This window comes from Chironomus tepperi, unplaced genomic scaffold, assembly GCF_022539635.2.
Source record: "Chironomus tepperi strain 1889 unplaced genomic scaffold, CSIRO-AGI_Ctep_v1 contig_445, whole genome shotgun sequence".
In the NCBI taxonomy this organism is placed as follows: Eukaryota; Metazoa; Arthropoda; class Insecta; order Diptera; family Chironomidae; genus Chironomus; species Chironomus tepperi.
In genome coordinates this window covers 7,638,418-7,652,500 of record NW_027226567.1, presented here as the reverse complement: position 1 = coordinate 7,652,500, position 14,083 = coordinate 7,638,418, and the positions used below count along the sequence as shown (strand labels likewise).

The 14,083-nt window shown below is 32.8% G+C and overlaps 1 protein-coding gene across 4 annotated transcripts in view; it reads right to left on the bottom strand.

Moving 5' to 3' along the window:
• Positions 1–14,083, bottom strand: part of inaD (inactivation no afterpotential D) — an 83,578-nt gene that overhangs the window by 15,223 nt on the left and 54,272 nt on the right. The gene's annotated exons all lie outside the window — the stretch shown is intronic.

Sequence of the window (14,083 nt, the reverse complement as noted above, 5' to 3'; positions counted from 1 at the left end):
TGGTTGTAATTATTTTTGTAAAGTGGTATAAATGCAGGCACTACATATTTCATTTTTGTTTAATTAATTGCAGAAATTAAAGGAAATAAATTTTTACGTCCATTTTTCAGTGTTTTGTTTTGGGCAAGTTTTTAGTAAGAGAAATTGCATAAAATTGTTTATTGACTAGAAGCTGCTAGAGCACAGCTAATTGCCACAATAACTGCAAGCTGTTGTAGTGCTTTAACGATACATTAAGGCTATTTGTTTAGCCAGTTTGACCCTGAAAGCTGTTTAGGTCCATTTTGAATGTCAAAATTTGATCTTATTCCTCATTTCTCACTAATTATTATGCTTTCTCGAAATCCCGGTCCCGATAGATTTTCGGAAAATATTCGGGATTTCCCGGAACATCCAGATCCCGGTCCTGATAGCGAGAAAGCAAAGTAATTATTGATTGATAAATTCCAAATAAATACTAATTGTGAGTGACTTGCCACACAATATTAGAACGTCTCCCACTTGAAAGTAATATGTAATGCAAATGAACGCCTGTTTTGATTATTCATAAAAATTTGATCTTTATGAGACTATGTCTGGAATATATTCTATCCAGAAAGCAATCACAAGACGTAATTCATACCTAAGCAGCACAATATAGTTTCTAGAACGCAACTATGTCACCGTGTTGACGAAAAGGTATGGAAATCCTTTGACGGCAGCATGATTACAGATGTTGGCTTATTTTACGTCGAAAAATGAAATTGAGAGGCATTGAGATTTTGAAGGGCATTGAGGAGCTCGGGTTAGATTCACTAGAGAATCACTTGAGAATTTTTGATAAGTCCTGACACGTTTTATTCAATATTTGTACAGATTTAGTTACAAAAGTAAAGATGTGTGTCAGATATTTGTTACGAAAGAAAGGATTCCAGAATTCCCGTTCCCGACTGATTCCGGGAATCGGGAACGGGAATTTTTCCGTGAATTCCAGGGAACGAAAACGGGAATTCCTGTTCTTGGCAACCCTTAACGAAAGGGGAAAAATAAAGTCAAAAAAGATATTTCAGTCGTTCCTTATTAACTGACCTCATACATAGACATCAAATTAATGAAATCTTATAAATCGTGCATCAAAACGCTTTGATCTTCCCACAGTCATTCCCTATCAAAGCTAAAATCAGCATCTAACTGCATCTGGCATAAACATCTGGATCTGTTACACTGATTCCCATTAAAATTCTATTTTCATTACAATTAAAAAGCAGATGAAACTTTATAACCATCAAAACAACAAACAGTCATGCCTAAAAAGTTTTCAAAAACGCAAATTTACATCCAATCTAGTTAATAATCGCAAAATGTATCCACTTGAGTTGAAAAATGCTCAAAAACCCAGCAGATGTTATGTAAAACTCTCGGATGTAGTGTCATTATGTATTCGTAACTATTCAGAGCCCTCCAAGGATATATTTTTTGTTATATAATTGTCAATAATATAAATTCTCAATAATATTCAAAGGGAAATATGGAAATATGGACTAAAAATAGCAAGGCATTACTATTCAGAAAATAAAATTCTCCGGACGCTGATGTATACAAGCTTTGGATTGAGCGAAAAAATATAAAAAAATATTTTTTATGGAAGAGGAAAAAAAGGGAAGGAACAAAAAAATGTGAGGGACACGATAACATTCGTAGTATGAATAAAAAATGAATGAAAAATCTTTTTCAATGTACTAGAAAACTCAATGAACCTTAATTCTGACCATAAATTTTGAAGGCAATAAAAATCCCATTCATTTCTTCAACATGCCCAGCTTTCTTTTTGTATGCTGAACAAATATATGAAATGTGTAAATATGAAATATTTTTATAACTATTCAGCATGATTTGACGTAGATTTATTTTAGTTTAAATAAAGATCTGTTAATGCTTACTTTTATATCTGCTGACGACTTTACTGAATTTACATTCATATTTTTTTTTATTTCAATTAGATACTTCATAAATATCACATAAACATTTCTGTAAAGACGTCAGAGTATTAAATGAAAATGACCGCGAAAAATACAGCAAGATAAGTGCTTTTAATTGACATTAGGATAGGTGTTAAAAGCGCTTTTTTGGTCATGTGAATTTAAGTGTTGGATTATCTTTAATATTTTTAAGTTCGCAGTAACTTTCGTCTTCGAAGGACTCTTATCTGTACATATTCTCAAGTAAAGCTGAATCAATGATTGCTACAAAGAAAGTGTTTCCTGTTGATTAATAGATCAAATTGGCATTTTGTCAAGAATTGAAGCAACTATCAATAGCTTGCTTATTAAATTGGCAGATTGGTGGACAATAAGTTATTATAGTCTAAGTGACAGGGCTAACAAAAGAGTGAAGTGAAAGTGTCTTTGTAGCTCAGTTGATAAGGTACGGCTAACAAAAGATGGTGTTGAATTCGAATTTCTGTGTTCAAATCCTAAAATCGATACAGCTTCCGTTATTGAACATGAACAGGAAAATACAGTCTGATGATGCAATCTAATCTTCATAAGGATCATGGGGCAATAATAGAATAAGCATAACCAGAGCTCGATCTCGAATCTAGTCAGTTGAATCTACTCAGAATCTAGTTCAAGTTGGTTCCAAATAAGTCAATTTTTCGTGTTGGCTCAGATTCAGAGCTTGAAGTAAACTTCGTGTAATAAACTTGACTCGAAGTCCACTTTTCGTGAAGTCTACTTCTCGAATTGAGTCGAGTCAAGTCAATTTGAAGATAAAGTTGTCATGAAAGAATTTGAGCATGTGAATCAAATTCTTCAAAGCTCTAACTTACAAAGTGTCCAAATAGTAAAAGAATGTAAAACTTTTTGAACAACAAAGAATGTGGACACACTTTTCAAAACAAGTTCCATCAAAAATTGTTGAAAATTTCTCATTTTTCTCAAAAGTTTAACATTTTTAAGTTCCAAACTAGAAGTAGATTTGCCACATCAGCATGTTTTGGACAACAAATACATTCTTGTTCCTCATTTTTGGAGATGATATGTAGCTTGACAATGATAAATTCTTCACAAAGAAAAAACTAATCCCTTTGACAAAAAAGAATATAAGAATTGGATTCTCTTCCTTAATTCAGTCTTCATATTTCACATGCACAGACCGTCTTTATTTCGAAATGTTCAAAGAGAAAAGTTTTGATGCCTAAAAGGTTTCAGATAAAGCTAAAAATTGCTCGTGGCCAAATGTATGGAAATTTCACTTCATTCATCTGATTGAGATTTTAAGAGCGTCAGTTTTTCACACGACTTTGAGTCTTCAGACTTCTAAAAAGTTTTAAAAGGGAATCCCCAAAAAAACAGCCTTAAAAGTTGCCAAACTTTTTTATTTTGACTATTTTTAAAACAATCTACAGACCAACTTGTAAAAAGCTTATTTTCTTGTTAATTTAATCACTTTACAAGACCCAGACAATAAACTTCCACAGACACTTGCCAAAATGCATATCCATAGTGTCAGACTATCGCTGTTTTTTGAGTCTGACACAAAATTTATCGCGTCAGGCATCATGCCAATCAGTTAAAATGAACCAACAATAGTACTTAATATGTGAAAAAAAAATATAAAGATGCACTCATCAAGATCTCACACGAGATTCTTTGTAGATATCAAGTGATCATATGGAGGAAAGAAGCAAGGTCAGGGGTGTAGTTGGGGGTTTTTTTGGAGGGATATTTGGACTTTTTTGGTTAGTTTTGAAATTAAGATGATTTGTTGCAGGACAAGGGGGTCCAGTAAAACTTCCAAAAAAGACATAAATATGCTGTAGCTGCACATTAACTGGACATTACCTAGCAACCATTCAGTCATAACCAGAACTCGAAATCAACTCTTATTTTGTATAGAAAAGTAGTCTTAAGTCGACATGACTTTATGTAAAATTGTATCCGACTTGTAGCTTTGGTCAAAACCCATTTTGGTTAACTCAAGCTTAACACCCAGCCCTAAATACACCTCTGATTAAGCTGAATGTAAACACTAATTCACACACAGAGCAAACAGCCGAGAAGTGAAAATTACGAATATAAATTCATGACTAAATTGAAAAATCTCGAGAATAATTGTATATATCTGCTTTCCTGAATGAATATATTGTGTAATAATGGTCCGTGCTAAATATGGATCACAATAGACTTTACTGCGATGCGAAAACAGCCCGTAAATTATTGATGTAAATACAATTCTTTTCAGATTTATTTTTCTCATCATTTTTTTTTTGTGCTCACATGTTTGCATTCTCTCGACATGTTTATTCCTCTCGTTTGTTATTCTCTCATCGATTATTTTTTTCATCTCATCTCTTTTCAACAATTCAGTCTTGTACAAATGGCAATCGCAATAACAAAAAAAAAAGAGAAGTCATCTGATAAAAATGCTGAAGCATTTTTAATTATTTAAATAAAAAAACAAGTTCGAGGAACTCAAATGACGTCATTGGATGACTTGATGTGGGAGGGCAACTAAATAAAGTCTTTAATTGTGCTGAAGATTTTTTAAAAAAATTTTGTCATTTGTTTATGAATAAAAATTGAAAATTATGGCACGTTGGCTGGCTTGTTTGAAATTTGAGAGGTTGTTGGAGATAAATCTTTAAAGTGGTTGGTCGACGATCTTTTTTTAGAAATTTGACTCACAGTAAATAAACTACTTGAAAGACACACATGAAAAAATTAAAGAGCCAGACTGGCATCATGTCCATGTAACCCGTATAGCACAAATCGATAAATCGATCAAAAATCCGGCTCCATGCCGGCGTGACTCTGACTTGGTACTGCATTCGAAATTAGGGTTTCCAGAATTCCCGTTCCCGTTCCCGGAAACACGACATAAATCCGGCAGCTTGCTAGAATCACGCTTTCTAAGTGCTGGATTCTGGATCGGATAATCGACAATTTAACATTTTCGGCAGAAGTAAATCTTCAGAGATGGTCAAGCAATTTCGGATTCACTGATTTCGACTCTGTCCCAGGCTTTTAACATCAGAGCTCTCAGTCGACTCTACTCGACTTTTCCATACAAAACCTAAATAACATTCGAGTTCTGAATGTCACATTTACAGCATTGAGCTTAATTAAATTTAATTTAAATCTAGCTGTGACTTCTCTCACTCAATCATAAAAAAATAACAAGTTTTCAAATTATTATCTAAATATAAACCAGTATCTTAGGTCAAGAAGCAATTAAATTTTGGCATTTAACATTCTTGAAACTCATTTAATATCGTGCAGCACTAATTTGTCTGAGAAATATTTTGTATTGACCTCTCACCTTTGCAAAATCTTTAAGATAGAATTTCAGAATAATAATGATGAAGAAGTTCAAGTTTCTTAAGAAGTCGATGCTACTGCAAGATTCCAAGAGCTACAATAACTTTCTGATCCCTTATTGTATTGATTTTGCATTACGTAAATCTCATTAAAATCTTATTACGTTGTTTTAAATTAGTTTTGTTAACAAACTCAGCCCGAGCAGCACACAAAGGTTCCTAGGGCATTGCTAGGTCGCCGTACTAACGGTAAGACGCATAGCTACTCTGGCAGCACCATGACGACTGATTTTGATCCTTTTTTGTGGAGGACAATCTGATTGATAATCTTCGATCTGTTGCTATTGACTCTTTTGAAGTCAGAGTATCCAGTCAACCAGAATTTGTGATTGATCACATTGCACCGCTCGGGTAATCGACTATTCCCAAAAGAGTTTTAAGAACTGCAGAATCTGAATTGTTTCATCAACAAAAAATGTTTCGTGCCAATGATTCCAACAGTATTGAATTTAAGCTGCAAATAAAATTGCAATTCACTCATACAGAAAATATTGCAAGGCACGAATTTTTGTGTCATTTATTGACCACCTTACATCCGTTTTATATGCTTGCAGCTAGTATGGGGAAACACCCATTATTAATTTTATTTATTTGACACTAAAAGAATTAATATTATTGCATATAAAATCAGACACATAATAAATAATCGAAACAAAACAAGTGGCGAAAGAGAATCCAGTCACAGCAAGTAAACAAGACAAGTTTTGACGTTTCAATTAATAAGTTTAATGAACTTTTGAGAATATTTCAATATTTGAGAATATCTAAAAATATCCATACACAGACATAATCATACTCACACCTCATAACAGGCAAAAAAATATCTAAATATTTAGATACAGCATGTACAGATAACAGTAAGTAAATTCATGTCGGTAAATCCACTTAGGGAATTTACATAATTTTGGACTAGAAAATTTATTCTTCGAATTTCCTTTAAGGGACACAGTCGCTGGGCTGTGAATATCGAATTTGATGCTATGATTCATTCGATGGTAGCGACTCTTAAGACTTTCAGGAAGGAGATTCATTTTATGACAATTGAGAGTCAATTTGAAGGTGACATCACTTACGAACGACCTCCTTCTTGCTCATCGGAGCTACTTTCTTAACAGCACAAAACTTGAAAGTAATTTTCATTGTCTCATCTGAGTCTCAATAATAATCCGAGCTTCTTTTATTAACTAAGTTACGGATATTAAGTGCTTGTGAATTGCCACTTGACTATCGCCTGCTTTTCCCCTTGTGTCCATTAACAGAGGCAACAAAAAAAAATTATTATACACATTTTTGTTTGTGCAAATCTGAGACATGGGTGGATGGCATTAAAAACCCATAAATTTAATGTCATTTCCAATGACTTTTTTTCCCTTCGTATTCATTTTGACTCCGGCAAACAATTCAACAAAAAAGTTCATCTAAATTTGTCACCATAATCTATCCGTAAATGATTGAGATCAAAACAACCTTCCCGACCAAAAAAAAATATATGAACATCAACCACAATCAATGTAATAGAAATCAGAGATGTAAACGTACTACAGGAAGTATTGAATGAATGATTAATAGTGAAGTCGAAAATCCTCTGCCTGTCTATCATTGCATGCTGTTGTTGGTGATAGAACATGCCTTTTTTTACTCGGCATATCTCAATCTCTCAATCATATGTGTGTGAATTAACATATGACGGTGCTCTTTAGGGTGTGAAAAAGGAAATGGAAGAGAATGTAAATTTTTCAAAAAATTCAGAGGTGACAGTTGGAATTTCATATTAGATGGAAATGTTGTTTGGGTTAGAAATTGAATATTTTTATGGCAAGTGTGTTTATTTTTAGAAAGTTGGGGCAATATGACACAGCTTAGGAGTCTGAACTAAAGCTTACAGTGTCATCTGAGGCCCATCTGAGGCACTCAATTGATTAAATTTCTGTAAGTAGTCTGTACTGTAAAGCAACTAGCTTCATTTTTAAGGATTAGTGCCTTGAAAATGAAGTTAGGAGCTGTACAATACAGACTGAGATTTTGTACTAGAAACGGGGTTCACAGCCCTTTTTGAGGCTACAGCAGGACTGTCAAAGGAAAACCTAGGTCAGGTTTGACTGCTCTTTTTAGACTTGTGGCTCATATAACGTTCAGCTTTGAATTTTCAGATCTGAGCAAAATATCATGAATTCTTCTCTGAAAAGCACTACCCTACAATCTAGCATGCACTATTCAATGCATTTACAAGTGTCAAATCACTAACAACTTATGACATGAAAAAGTTTACAAACTGTTTTCCATCCAGTTACATACAATTTATCACTATTTTTAAAAACAATGAGTTACAGTCAGAAAAATTCAATTTCACACCATTTCACATACAAACAATGTTGCTACACGCATATGTTATTGATCCTAGGACATCACCTTGAATGTCATCGGAAAAATCCTCCAATCTTCTCAATGTAAGACAAGTACTTGAAAACTGATGCGATTTGAATTTCTTTCAATTTCAATAAGATAGATTCTCAATGACAATAGGATAAAATTTTTAAGGTCATTAAATCCTTTGGAAGAAAAGATTGTCTTTGGGGAGTTGATTGTAAATGACGGTTGATAAGAAGCTTTTTATGTAGAAATGAATACTAAATACTAAGATTTCTGATTTTAAGAATAAGATAAGGATTCACTTGAAATATCTCATATTTTCCTAGAATCCCAGAAATGTTACAAGAATGAAACTTCACAAAACCTTAGAATGTGATTTACGTTTGTTTACAAAACTAACAATTTCCAATTCTCGAAGAGTACCCGTGCTCTTAAAGCCCATCTAGTTACGCTCCTGTTGAAAATAAGAAGATAGTGTTCCTGACGGAATTTGTCGATAGAGACAATATCACACTTGAAATCAGGAATTAGCAAGCGTTATCTAGCAATAGGGCTAGCTTTAAGTGACATCTATAGAAGATCATGGATCACAATTGAGAGTTCTTGGCCCTACAAAGCTGATACTCCACAAAGAGTCCGTCCAAATGACACTGATGGCCTATATCTATCAGAAAACAATATAGTAAGTCATCTTAAAATAATGCACATCCTAACATCATTCAACAATGTCTCCCAAAATGTGTTCTCAAATTTAAATTCAAGAAATGTAATTTTGCATCACAAAAAAAGTCACAAAGTCATAAAAAACGAATAAAAATGGCTTTCACATGTTGTTAAAATTGCAGCATAAAAAACTTGTGCATGTAAAATTGTAAAAAAAAAACTTGAGAAATATATTTTTACAATAATTTTTTATCTCATATCTTCATCATATTCACCATGAATCACAATGACATAAAGTCAATGACGATAGACAGAAATGACAATGACTATAATGTGGTTGAGAATCTGAATATATTGTTGATCTTTTTTGTCACACGAATATATATAAATTCTCACAGAGCGAGCACAAAAAAAAGAAAATATCAGCCAATATGATGTATGAAGTAGCACACAGTGAGCTGCACTATCTGATGAGGATTTTCTCTTCATTCCATTGATACACATTCTATAGCTATTCATGACAGTAAATGACAACATTGAAGAAGAATTAATAATAAAAAAAATAACTTGCTCCCTTTTTCTGTTGTGCATGATTGAAATCTGAGTCGTTTTCATTCATTTCCATTCACTTTGTTATCATAAACTTTGCATATATTTTTTTTTCTTTTCTTTTCTATGTGTAACTTTAGCACATTTTACATAAATATCGGCAATGAACGCTTTACAGAATACAAAAAAAATATGTATATATAAAATAGCTTGGAAGCTATCCAAAATATATTTATTTTCTTGTAACAGAAAACTCGTTGAGGAAAAATGTTTGTTGGATGCCAACCAAGGCGCATTTTCAATAGAGGATGTATACAAATATACACAACAAATTGCTTAAAAGGCTATAAAATTTCACAAAACTTAAATCATGAATGACTTTGTAATTTAATCTTGAATTCTTTTTGCTAGATTTGAGATACAATTGAGTATTTGCAATTAGTTTAGCTTTTATAAAGTGTTTCTGAGAAAAATTGATTGTTTCGAATGAGATATCATGATTATTCATAGATATTGTATTGCAAGGTTGGCAATCATAGACAATAGAAAGTATAAAGCAGGGTATAAAGAATATATTTATACTTTAATTGAAAAGTTTTGACTCTCATTGCCTTCTCTTAGCTTTTGAACCTTTTGTTTCTAGTTTAAATGCATTCATACTTCAACTTTGTTCCTGAGTTTGGAAGTTAACAAGACAAATTTCAATTTTATAAGAGAAATTCTTTCTTCAAAATTCAGTTTCATTCAGTTTGATATTGAAAGCTACAAATGAGTTTGCCGACAATTACAATAGTTATAGGTATGTCGGTCTGGTGCCGGATATTGTATCAATTAACTGACTAGTGCTATTCGGGAATATGTCGAGCATAGCTGTTGTCAGGGCGACTTTTTTGACTAAATACTAAATATTTTTTACAGCACAAGTGTGGAACCATGCTTCGACTTGGAGCCTAGGTTGCTACAAAATGCTTTCCATCTGACTCTATTGCTGCTCGCATCACAAAGCTTGTACAAATTCTCAATTTTGACACAGCACAAGTGTAACAAGCTACAATTAGTCAATCACATGTCTTGTTATTAACTTGTCAAATGTCGGCTCGAGACAAAAGAAAATAGTATGAAAAAGTCAAGAGAGGCAAAAGTGGTCAGAATGAAAATTACAATGTTTGATAGAATAAGCGACCTTGGGAACGTTGACGATTTGATAAAGCAGTTAATTTTCCAGCATTATAAGATTTAACATTTTGGTAATAAATTACTAAACATTGGAAACTCCTTAAGGTTATACAAAGTACTTTTAGTCCCCTTTTTCCCCCTAACGTAAAGCCTTGAAACAAAAGCGTAAACCAAAATTTGTATTTTGCAATAAAATTGAGAATTTCCTTCTCCCCTTAAACGTTAAGTAATTTTCGAACGTTCCACATCCTAAAATTGATTTTTGGCTATTCCCTTAACCAGCACTTCATATAACAACAAGCAATCCCATTCAAATAGCTTCTATAAAATACAAAACACCATAACTCAGCTCTGAATCTCAATTATTCGAGAAGCAAAAGGTTATTTTTCTACAGACCACACAATAATCATCCAGAATTCATCCCATTTTCACCTCAACCATTAGGCACTTCCTCTTCCATCAGAACCACACAAAAGATTTTTAAAATTATTTGCACGACATCATCGTTAACAATCATCTCCAACTGCTATTCGAACTATAAAAGCATAACATTTAGTCCCATAAACACCTTTCCTGAAATAGACTTAATGGACAAACTTTTAACAATGATTCACTTCCTCTCTTTTAAAATGCATCTTGAAATAAAAAAATAACAAAATAACAAAATACAAAAGCACGCTATCGTGTAATTCAGGAAATGCTTTCTCTCGTCTGTGTATTGTAGCTTTAGAGAGAATAAGTGAATCCCTCCAATTTATGCCGCGCTCTTGTATTGTTATTTTCTTATTTCCCAATATTCAAATTTTTCCTTTCGTTGTTTTCCTTAACGCGCGGTGCAAAAATAAAAAAGAAAATCGTAAAAAAAAATTTTTATTACTTTTTCGTCTGTCTGACTGACTTTTATACACCGTAGAGTGACATAAAGCTTCTTTTAATCGCTTTTGAATTGAAACATTTTTTAATGCACGAGTAGTGATACTAATCTACTGAAATTCTCAATTTATTTTTATGTCAGACGCTGTTCTGTATTGTACTGTAAATTACATTGTATCTTAATTGAAATTGTGATTCGGATGCCTTAAACTATTTTGTTTTGTTACGTTTTGGCTACACGATTCAGCTATTGAGATATGAAAACATTTTTCAGGTCAAATTATTTCGCATCGAACAGACACAAAAAAAGGTTAAACTATCTTAAAATTAATTGATTCAATCTTGTTGAATATCTAATATTGTGATAAGAGGGTGAATCTTTCGTTTTTGATCTTTCGACGAATTTCCTATCTTTATCTAGATTGCTTAATAATCAAAAATCAATTTAAATTTTACTTACACTCTTGGGATGGGTTTGGATAAAATTTGTTTAAGGAAATTGTGAAATATTTTTAGAATCATTTTGGGAGTCATTTGTATTTTCACTAGAGGATGGATGTTCTTTGAGAGTTTTCTGGAAACTCAAATTGACAATTTTGAATTTATAGAATTAAATTCTAAATGGATTCATAAAAGAGCCGCTAATTGTAGTTGACATGGTAACGCTTCGATGCCTGGTTGATGGCAAGACGTAAAATTGCTTTGAAGGCACTCTGACGATTGTTTTTGGCCGAAGATCAAGAAATTAAGATTGCTGTATCTTAGTTAACATTATAAAAGGTCGTGCGTTGATGAAATTTCAATAAGGCAGTTTAACTCAGATTTTTAAGAGTACCCAGAGTTATAGAGTACTTTTATATCATAGAATAGATACAAATTCAACCATTTTTCCATGTTTTATCGAAAAAATAGTATGATACAGGATTTATAAGATCACAACTCATCACTATTGATACAATGCTGAGTGAACAGGTCGGTCCATAAAGTAGTTTTCCCTTTGTAATAAATAATTGAAATAACCAGAGCTTGAAGTCAACTCGAATTTGGCATGGAGTCGACTTTTCCATACAAAACTGAGTCTACTTCGAGCTCTACAATTAATTTGCATGCTCGCTGTCAAGACGGTGTCACTCACTATTCCAAAAAGACCAGGAGTATGATAATAGAATGCTCACAAAATTGAGAATGCTCAATTATATCGTTTAAGAACATTCAATGACAAGCTCATTTATGTGAGTATGTTCATAGTCTGTCAGTACATAACAGTCAAAATCCCAATATAAAGCTCAATTCACACTCATTTAATCATTTATTGCAAAAACTTTTTAATCCCCTCAAATAAATAGCTTATTAAGTGTCTCACAATCCCCTCAAAATAACTCCAAAGTTCATCGTAAATTGCTGCAATTTATGTGTAATTACAATCAGCAATTCTCACAAATTACCTAGGATCATTACATTCGAAAGAAAATCGACATTTAAGAGATTTAAGAGACAGTCAAATAAAATATTTTAACGAGCTCTTATGCTGTATAAAAACTGCGTAACAAAATAAATTAATCTAATTTATGGTTTCTCAATAAATTTTTTCTTCTCATAATCTTGCCTTGAATATTTTTTTTTGTCGTTGGTAAGGATTTTTATGTGCCATTTTTATGCTGTAACATTTTCATGTGTGGAATTTGATATATGAAAAAATATTTTAATAGAAAATCCTGCGGTTTAAGTTGAAATGCTTTTGCGGAATGATGAAATAATTTAATAAAAAGACATAAATTTGCTGGTTGTGCTTGTCTACGATTCTGGGGTTACTATAGGAATAAAGTACCGTTGAGTGTTGCTAAATCTGAGCCAAAAGTTTTTTTTATTTGAAAGGATTATGAATTGGAGTTGAAGAAGAGTTAAATGGCAAGATATTCGTAAAAGGAGGAAAAATTTTAAAAAAATGCTGAGTTGTTGCCTTGATTACGGATAACAAGATGGTTATGAAAATTGCTATGCTGAAATATGAATTTTGTATGGTAATATCATGAGAGACTTTGGTCATCGATCTGACTGATGGTTGAATGAGAAAAATAATCAATCATGCTATATTAAATTCTTTAGGGATAGTTTTCATGTTATGTAGCATTAAATATGTCGTTTATGAATTCTAGCTCTGTGATGTATGGGAATTGGTAAGGAAAATTTGGAGGAATAGAATTAAATTTCGGAAAATTAGAAACAGAGAGTATGAAGAAGAAACGCAATCAAAAGCATGATAGTCTACTCTCAGAGCTCGAAATCGACCTCAATTCTATTTGGAAAATCCGGATGAGGCCAACTCAGCTTCATGTAAAAGCCATGACTTCTTCTAATTCTGCCTTGTACGCTTGCGATCCGGATACGATCCCATCGAATGTTTAGTCAAATTTGAATGCTTTTTCGCTATTCTAGTCATGCAACTTGAATGACACAATTCGACGAATCGTATTTCATCCTTGAAAATGGGTCTAAATTACGGTACCGTCATGGAAACTTTGCGTCTTTCCATTAAATTGTTAACTGGGCGACGCCAAAGCGATCAAAATGCATTGGTCTGGCAAGTACCTTTTAGCGAATGTATTACTCAGCTACTCCCATCGTTAGTTACATATTTATCAATTTTGATCTAAAGCTTTTACTAGACAACGCGTAAAATTGGCTCTATCGTCAGCTCCAGCTTGCCAATTACCAATGCCAAGTACAATACAATTTGAATCCTGCAAACCATACAATTGGACCAGAAACAGAATCCTACATCCGACCCTTAATGTGTTTTTAAAGTCATTCATGTATTATGGTTGTATTTGTAGGAAAACAAAGATCAAAACTGTAAACCTTACAAACTTAAATGTTGATGACATAAAAGCAAAAAACAGCAAAATTAAAGTTTATTGCCAGTTTATTGCATTCCACAACATCCAAATAGTCCCCATTATTCCTTATTCATCAAACTGAATCAATCGATAAAAAAATCTCATTGAAAATTCATGCGACATTAAAGCTTAAATTGCAATCACAAGTCCTCTTCAATTGCAAACAGACTGTCTCAAAATTGCAGCACTTAATAA